This window comes from Cherax quadricarinatus, chromosome 53 (genome assembly GCF_038502225.1).
Source record: "Cherax quadricarinatus isolate ZL_2023a chromosome 53, ASM3850222v1, whole genome shotgun sequence".
In the NCBI taxonomy this organism is placed as follows: domain Eukaryota; kingdom Metazoa; phylum Arthropoda; class Malacostraca; order Decapoda; family Parastacidae; genus Cherax; species Cherax quadricarinatus.
The window spans coordinates 3,019,146-3,027,583 of NC_091344.1; the positions used below are offsets into that span (position 1 = coordinate 3,019,146).

At 37.4% G+C, this 8,438-nt stretch overlaps 2 non-coding genes across 2 annotated transcripts; both read left to right on the plus strand.

Moving 5' to 3' along the window:
• The first annotated feature begins 3,064 nt into the window (after positions 1–3,064).
• Positions 3,065–3,137, plus strand: TRNAR-CCU (transfer RNA arginine (anticodon CCU)). Its single transcript has one exon. It is a non-coding gene; the product is annotated as a tRNA-Arg (tRNA).
• A 576-nt stretch (positions 3,138–3,713) lies between these two features.
• TRNAR-CCU (transfer RNA arginine (anticodon CCU)) lies at positions 3,714–3,786 on the plus strand. Its single transcript has one exon. It is a non-coding gene; the product is annotated as a tRNA-Arg (tRNA).
• The last annotated feature ends 4,652 nt before the right edge of the window (positions 3,787–8,438 follow it).

An 8,438-nucleotide genomic window follows, 5' to 3' on the forward strand; every position in this document is an offset into this window, starting at 1 on the left:
AGATTATTGTCACACAAGTCACGACTTGAGTTGTAAGCTAAATCGTTTATGTATGCACATGTCCAACCCACTTGTCTATTTCTGTTCAAACGTTTTATATTTTAGCCTTCTGTTTTGACTTCGTCCTCAACCACTGTTTACCTGGAGTTTACCTGGAGAGAGTTCCGGGGGTCAACGCCCCCGCGGCCCGGTCTGAGACCAGGCCTCCTGGTGGATCAGAGCCTGATCAACCAGGCTGTTGCTGCTGGCTGCACGCAAACCAACATACGAGCCACAGCCCGGCTGATCCGGAACTGACTTTAGGTGCTTGTCCAGTGCCAGCTTGAAGACTGCCAGGGGTCTGTTGGTAATCCCCCTTATGTGTGCTGGGAGGCAGTTGAACAGTCTCGGGCCCCTGACACTTATTGTATGGTCTCTTAACGTGCTAGTGACACCCCTGCTTTTCATTGGGGGGATGGTGCATCGTCTGCCAAGTCTTTTGCTTTCGTAGTGGGTGATTTTCGTGTGCAAGTTCGGTACTAGTCCCTCTAGGATTTTCCAGGTGTATATAATCATGTATCTCTCCCTCCTGCGTTCCAGGGAATACAGGTTTAGGAACCTCAAGCGCTCCCAATAATTGAGGTGTTTTATCTCCGTTATGCGCGCCGTGAAAGTTCTCTGTACATTTTCTAGGTCGGCAATTTCACCTGCCTTGAAAGGTGCTGTTAGTGTGCAGCAATATTCCAGCCTAGATAGAACAAGTGACCTGAAGAGTGTCATCATGGGCTTGGCCTCCCTAGTTTTGAAGGTTCTCATTATCCATCCTGTCATTTTTCTAGCAGATGCGATTGATACAATGTTATGGTCCTTGAAGGTGAGATCCTCCGACATGATCACTCCCAGGTCTTTGACGTTGGTGTTTCGCTCTATTTTGTGGCCAGAATTTGTTTTGTACTCTGATGAAGATTTAATTTCCTCATGTTTACCATATCTGAGTAATTGAAATTTCTCATCGTTGAACTTCATATTGTTTTCTGCAGCCCACTGAAAGATTTGGTTGATGTCTGCCTGGAGCTTTGCAGTGTCTGCAATGGAAGACACTGTCATGCAGATTCGGGTGTCATCTGCAAAGGAAGACACGGTGCTGTGGCTGACATCCTTGTCTATGTCGGATATAAGGATGAGGAACAAGATGGGAGCGAGTACTGTGCCTTGTGGAACAGAGCTTTTCACCGTAGCTGCCTCGGACTTTACTCTGTTGACGACTACTCTCTGTGTTCTGTTAGTGAGGAAATTATAGATCCATCGACCGACTTTTCCTGTTATTCCTTTAGCACGCATTTTGTGCGCTATTACGCCATGGTCACACTTGTCGAAGGCTTTTGCAAAGTCTGTATATATTACATCTGCATTCTTTTTGTCTTCTAGTGCATTTAGGACCTTGTCGTAGTGGTCCAATAGTTGAGACAGACAGGAGCGACCTGTTCTAAACCCATGTTGCCCTGGGTTGTGTAACTGATGGGTTTCTAGATGCGTGGTGATCTTGCTTCTTAGGACCCTTTCTGTCATCTAAATACGATTCAGAAATGAAAATTTCTCCCGTCTTAGTTTTGTTTGCTAGAATCCTAACTTACGACATTTTATGTAAAACTGTTTTCATATATTTTATTAAAATCAAAATCCTCATTATCAAAATTATCAAAATCCTCATTAATAAAATGCAAGGGTTCTTTCGTCGCAAAAAAAGACACATAAATCAAGTCAACAAAAGAAAATTGTAGTAGGGTTAAGATGCATTCTTTGCATATAAACTGGTGAGAAACACCGTTAAACTAGTTACATACTCAGTGGCGGACCTACATTTTTGGAGTCCTGGAGCTTGAACCGTTACGGGGGCCCCTTCGCAACCACAACGACTACCCTACATGATACTTGAATAACCATTTAATTTTTATTTTAACTCTTATTATGTATTGAATTACACAATATTATTAATATTATTTAAAAAAAAACTTCTCTTACAGTAGACTCAAAATTTATAAGTGGCTTCTGGTGCCCCTCATGGTATATATAAGAGCCTTGAAGCTTAAGCTTCATTAGTTTCATAGTAGATCCGCCCCTGCATGTACTGTATCTAGTTTACTTCCTCAGAGAATAATCACAGATTTGACAAATTATTACATTTCTCGCGGACTGTAAACAATGTAGCAAAAATAATCTATAGGTTTATTCAGATATAGGTACACATAAATACAGTTACATAAATTATATGATGTATGATAATTATCATACATATCATATGTGTAGATTACCTAGGATAACCCAGGAAAAACAGTGAATTATTTTCCATGGAGTTCTTTATTTTTACAAGTACATGATACAACCATACAGACCTAGTTACCATTATTGACATACTATACAGAAAACCTCTGGTTGTACAGAGCATATAGGGCAATTTAAGTTAGTCTTGTACCCTAGGATACGACCCACAAAAGCTGACTAACATCCATGTACCTACTTACTGCTAGGTGAACTGGGACAGCAGGTGTAAGGAAACATGCCCAACGTTTCAACGTTGTATAGTTCAAGTGGAAATGCCTTCTTTCATCACAAGGACCTGTGTTCGATCTCAGCACAAGTGGAAACGTTGGGAATTAAACCTATTACCTGGGGTTACTTAGCAGAAAGTAGATAATTGGTTAATACTCAACAAGAAGTTGATAGTGTGTGAACACACCCGACTGCTGTATATCCCATCCTGGGATTCCAATGGAAAAAAACCAGACATATGGCTTTTCTGGGTTATCCTAGGTTAATAATCCCCAGGTTAATAATCCGAATAAAATCTACCTCCCATAACATTTACGTGCCCTAAAAACTTGTATAATCATTTTTACTAAAGCTTGGTTGGGCGCGTCACTCAGATTAAGCACCAGTGATTGCGCAATAATTCAGTGGTTGTTCACGTAAACAGTGTTTGTTTTACAAAGAAATACGTCAGCAAATAAACATCTGAAGTTCCACAGATACATATACTCGTATGTCATATATTTATTAGTTGTACACGCACCTATACACCGTACCAGCCCCTGTGGCCCAATGGATAAGGCATTGGCCTCCTAAGCCAAGGATTGTGGGTTCGAGTCCCACCAGGGGTTACCAATGTTTTTAATTATTATCTAGTATAAATTTAGTTTTCTAGTTATGATATCTTATTTTGTTTAGTCGTGAACTTATTTTCTATTTAGTTCGTCTTTTAATGTTTGATATTGAACAGAAACACTCAGTGTGCAGTATTGATTTTTTCCGCGAGGTTCACAAGATGTGACCTTGGAACACTAAGTATTCTTCGGTAAACAAAAATCACGAGGAATCGTGTAAAAATAATAAAAAAATATGATAATGAATACAGTTGTTGGTAATGCTACGAGTGACAAATAAATATCGTAGCAGAGAATGAATAAATATTTCTGAATATTTTACCATCAACCCTGGAATATTCTTCTATAAGTTTACTCACTATATGAAATTTAGTATGATATATAGCATAAGCTTATACATTATTTAGAACGGAAAAAATTATCATGATTATATTATATATATATATATATATATATATATATATATATATATATATATATATATATATATATATATATATTTACACTCCCTGCTGGAGGCAAATATTAATTAAAGATTATACATGTCTCTAGGATTGAAAGTAAAATGCGGTTGCCCCTGTGGCCTAATGGATAAGGCATTGGCCTCCTAAGCCAGGGATTGGGGGTTCGAGTCCCCCCAGGGGTTCATTACCTCTTTCAGTTTTACATTTTACTAGTAGATTGTTTTACCGTTAATATGTAACGCCAGTCACTACCTGTTTTCTCCTGCCCTGTTATGATCTCTCTAGGTGATACCTATCCTATTATATTTTACACGATGAATAATTTACACTTGGAAATCTGAAAAATATTTTTAAACACTTGATTTTCATACACATTTCTTGTGAGAAAGGTGTTATTATTTATCATGTCAATTGTGAACATAAATCACGCCAGCCTATATATGATCTCCGATTTTAATATTCTTGTAGCTAGTTCCAAATTCTATTAAAACTATTTCATTTATGTATTAATAAACATTTTAAAAAACTTAATTGGTGCAACAATTTTTCCAGAGAATCAAGTTCAACCTGTTACCAAATTTTTTGTTACAGCTCTCTAGGGAAGCGTTTTTATGGAATATATATATTTCTGACATTAAATATATATAATAACAAATCTCAAGAATTGTTCTCTTTCCTGTTATCCCGTCCAGAGGTAAATTATAAAAGTTATTTACGTTTCCCTTGGGCCAGCGTCTATCAGCCTCCCTGTGTGAAGGACCTGGCTGGATCACGGCAGGAAATTTATGTCGTTTTCACATGTGCTTTACGGAAGTTTGTGACCTTCATATTAATTTATGTTTTCCCTTATTTCATTTTACAAGCATAACTTATAAGCATCAACGGCAAGATGATTCTTTGCAAGTCTCAATTCACGTTTAAATTAAGTTATTGTTTACCTGGAGTTTACCTGGAGAGAGTTCCGGGGGTCAACGCCCCCGCGGCCCGGTCTGTGACCAGGCCTCCTGGTGGATCAGAGCCTGATCAACCAGGCTGTTGCTGCTGGCTGCACGCAAACCAACGTACGAGCCACAGCCCGGCTGATCAGGAACTGACTTTAGGTGCTTGTCCAGTGCCAGCTTGAAGACTGCCAGGGGTCTGTTGGTAATCCCCCTTATGTGTGCTGGGAGGCAGTTGAACAGTCTCGGGCCCCTGACACTTATTGTATGGTCTCTTAACGTGCTAGTGACACCCCTGCTTTTCATTGGGGGGATGGTGCATCGTCTGCCAAGTCTTTTGCTTTCGTAGTGAGTGATTTTCGTGTGCAAGTTCGGTACTAGTCCCTCTAAGATTTTCCAGGTGTATATAATCATGTATCTCTCCCTCCTGCGTTCCAGGGAATACAGGTTTAGGAACCTCAAGCGCTCCCAGGCTGTACTTTTTATTTAATCTACTCATAACAACATTGCTGTTTTAATTCACAAACGTTATGTCACTAAAATGATCATTACGTTTAATAAGTTTATCTTAGATAATTTTATTGCATTAGATCTAGCGTTTAAATAATCAGGTGTCTCTATACATAACATTAGTGTGCTCGAAATGCTCTGCATAGCCTTGGTCCTTGCATTATGTATGAAATGCAAACTCATATCTCAACTCGGACTGCACACCGAAACAACAGATTCTTAAAGTGGAATCAACATTAATTTGCGATGGATGGATAGGACGCTCAAATGTAATAGTTCACAAATTACAATTTATTAAAAACACACCCGACTTTAAAACAAGGATCAATATCCCAAAAGGCCAACATAATTCTTCTCCTGTTTAGAGGTTTCCTTTCTCAAGGAAACTGAAATATTACCTCTTCCTAGCCACGTGCCACATGACACCAGAGAGGGACTATTCTAGCCCTTATGGCCGAATTGACATAAGGCGAAATTGCGGTATGTTTTGAGAGCAAATATGGTCAGATTGGCGTCCAGGCAGCAGCTTCAACTTACCAGATGTTTTCTCTACCAGAAAATAATCCTCGCTACGGACGCCTGGTGGTCTAACAAATTAATTTTAGGTTCTATATTTAAAAGTTTCTATGGAAAAAGTACCCCTCAAGGAAGGTTCCTTGATGTTGGTGAGGGGCTCTTGATTTAGGGAATTGGATCTGTGCCCAGTTCCCCAAATTAAGCCTGAATGCCTTCCACATCCCCCCCCCCCAGGCGCTGTATAATCCTCCGGGTTTAGCGCTTCCCCCTTGATTATAATAATAATAATATGGAAAAAGTAGTGTTTCGAGGTCGCCAGCTCTAAAATATTAACATTTCTAAATTTTCTTTTATGGAATAATAGACATTAACTAAAAATCGAATAAAATTTTGTTATTTTTCCACCAAAATTTACTTACAGACCTCACCTAACCTTGCCATAATAAACGTAACTTAGCCTAATCTACTAAACATTTTACTGATCATTTTAAGTTCATTTAACATTAATTAAAATAAAAAAAATCACTTTTTTTTAGTAATACTTGGACTGATGTTCGAAGATTTGTTGCATAATTTTTTCACCCTTCTTATTCAGCAAAAATGAACGTTGTTTATAAAGTTAAACTCTCCGACTGTTTATTCTACACGATTATGTTATACATATTATATATATATATTATATATATATATATTATATATATATATATATATATATATATATATATATATATATATATATATATATATATATATATATGGGGCTGTAAAAGAAGTAAATGCTCGGGTGTTCGGGAGAGGGGTGAGATTAAATTATGGGGAATCCAATACAAAGTGGGAATCGACACAGTTATTTTTTGCTGATGATACTGTGCTTATGGGAGATTCTAAAGAAAAATTGCAAAGGTTAGTGGACGAGTTTGGGAGTGTATGTAAAGGTAGAAAGTTGAATATGAACATAGAAAAGAGTAAGGTGATGAGGGTATCAAATGATTTAGATAAAGAAAAATTGGATATCAAATTGGGGAGGAGGAGTATGGAAGAAGTGAATGTTTTTCAGATATTTGGGAGTTGACGTGTCAGCGGATGGTTTTATGAAGGATGAGGTTAATCATAGAATTGATGAAGGAAAAAAAGGCAAGTGGTGTGTTGAGGTATATGTGGAGACAAAAAACGTTATCTATGGAGGCAAAGAAGAGTGTGGAAAATATATAGTATATTTTCCGAAAATAGTGTATTTGTATGTAAATTAATAAAATATATTGTATTTAATAAAAATTATTTTATAAAAAATGGGAAGCTCGGCGCCTGCACTGACGAGCAGAGAGTCGCCATGTTTTTTGAATGAGCCAAGAAAACGTTAGTGAAAATAAGGTGTACAATTTTCGTCACTCTAGAGGTTATATTGGGCTTACACCTCTCAAATAGGAGCCGAAATTGTTGGATGTGCATTTCTGCATAATTTGAACATTAAATCGATACACAGGACAGCTCCAGGAACCTCAGATAAGCTATCTAAATTATGTTTGCAATTCTGGCCAGTATTATCATCATAAATTTAATTAGAGGGAGATTTTTTAGTATTATACTCGGTAATCTCCAGACTAATTGGTGAGCGTTATGATTATAAATTCTCCTCCTGTTATATAAATGTGTATATGTAATCATTTATTAATTTTAATACAGTCCACAAAAATTATAACAATTTTACCAGAATTCCTGGTGTGTATGTACATTTCATTTGCAATTAATATAGGTCTAGAGCAACTTGTGGAGAGATAGATGGTAGGTATCGAAGGGGGACATTTTTGCGACCTATGTGCCCTAAAAATTCCTACTTGTCTCTGTAACTTTGATAAATAATAATTACCATTGTTACCATTTACTTGTATGTATGTAATGAGATTCATCCAGGTAAATGTAATTTTCCATGAAGGGAATGTATGAAAGTATAGTAGTACCAACACTCTAATATGGGTGTGAAGCTTGGGTTGTAAATGCTGCAGCGAGGAGGCGGTTGGAGGCAGTGGAAATGTCCTATCTAAGGGCAATGTGTGGTGTAAATATTATGCAGAAAATTCGGAGTGTGGAAATTAGGAGGTGTGGAGTTAATAAAAGTATTAGAGGGCTGAAGAGGGGTTGTTGGGATGGTTTGGTTATTTAGAGAGAATGGATCAAAGTAGAATGACATGGAGAGCGTATAAGTCTATGGGGGAAGGAAGGCGGGGTAGGGGTCGTCCTCGAAAAGGTTGGAGAGAGGGGGTAAAATGAGGTTTTGTGGGCGAGGGGCTTGGACTTCCAGGAAGCGTGCGTGAGCGCGGAGTGAATGGAGACGAATGGTATTTGGGACCTGACGAGCTGTTGGAGTGTGAGCAGGGTAATATTTAGTGAAGGGATTCAGAGATACCGGTTACTTTTATATAGCCGGACTTGAATTCTGGAAATGGGAAGTAAAATGCCTGCACTTGAAAAGAGTGGTTTTGGGATATTGGCAGTTTGGAGGGATATGTTGTGTATCTTTATACGTATATGCTTCTAAACTGTTGTATTCTGAGCACCTCTGCAAAAACAGCGATTATGAGTGAGTGAGGTGGAAGTGTTGAATGATGAAAGTATTTTCTTTTAGGGGATTTTCTTTCTTTTTAGATCACCCTGCCTCGGTGGGAGACGGCCGACTTGTTGAAAAAAAAGAAATTATATATATACATTATATATATATATATATATTATATATATATATATGTATATATATGTATATATAATATATATATATATGTATATAATATATATTATATATATATGTATATAATATATATATTATATATATATATATATATATTGCATATATATATATATATATATATATATATATA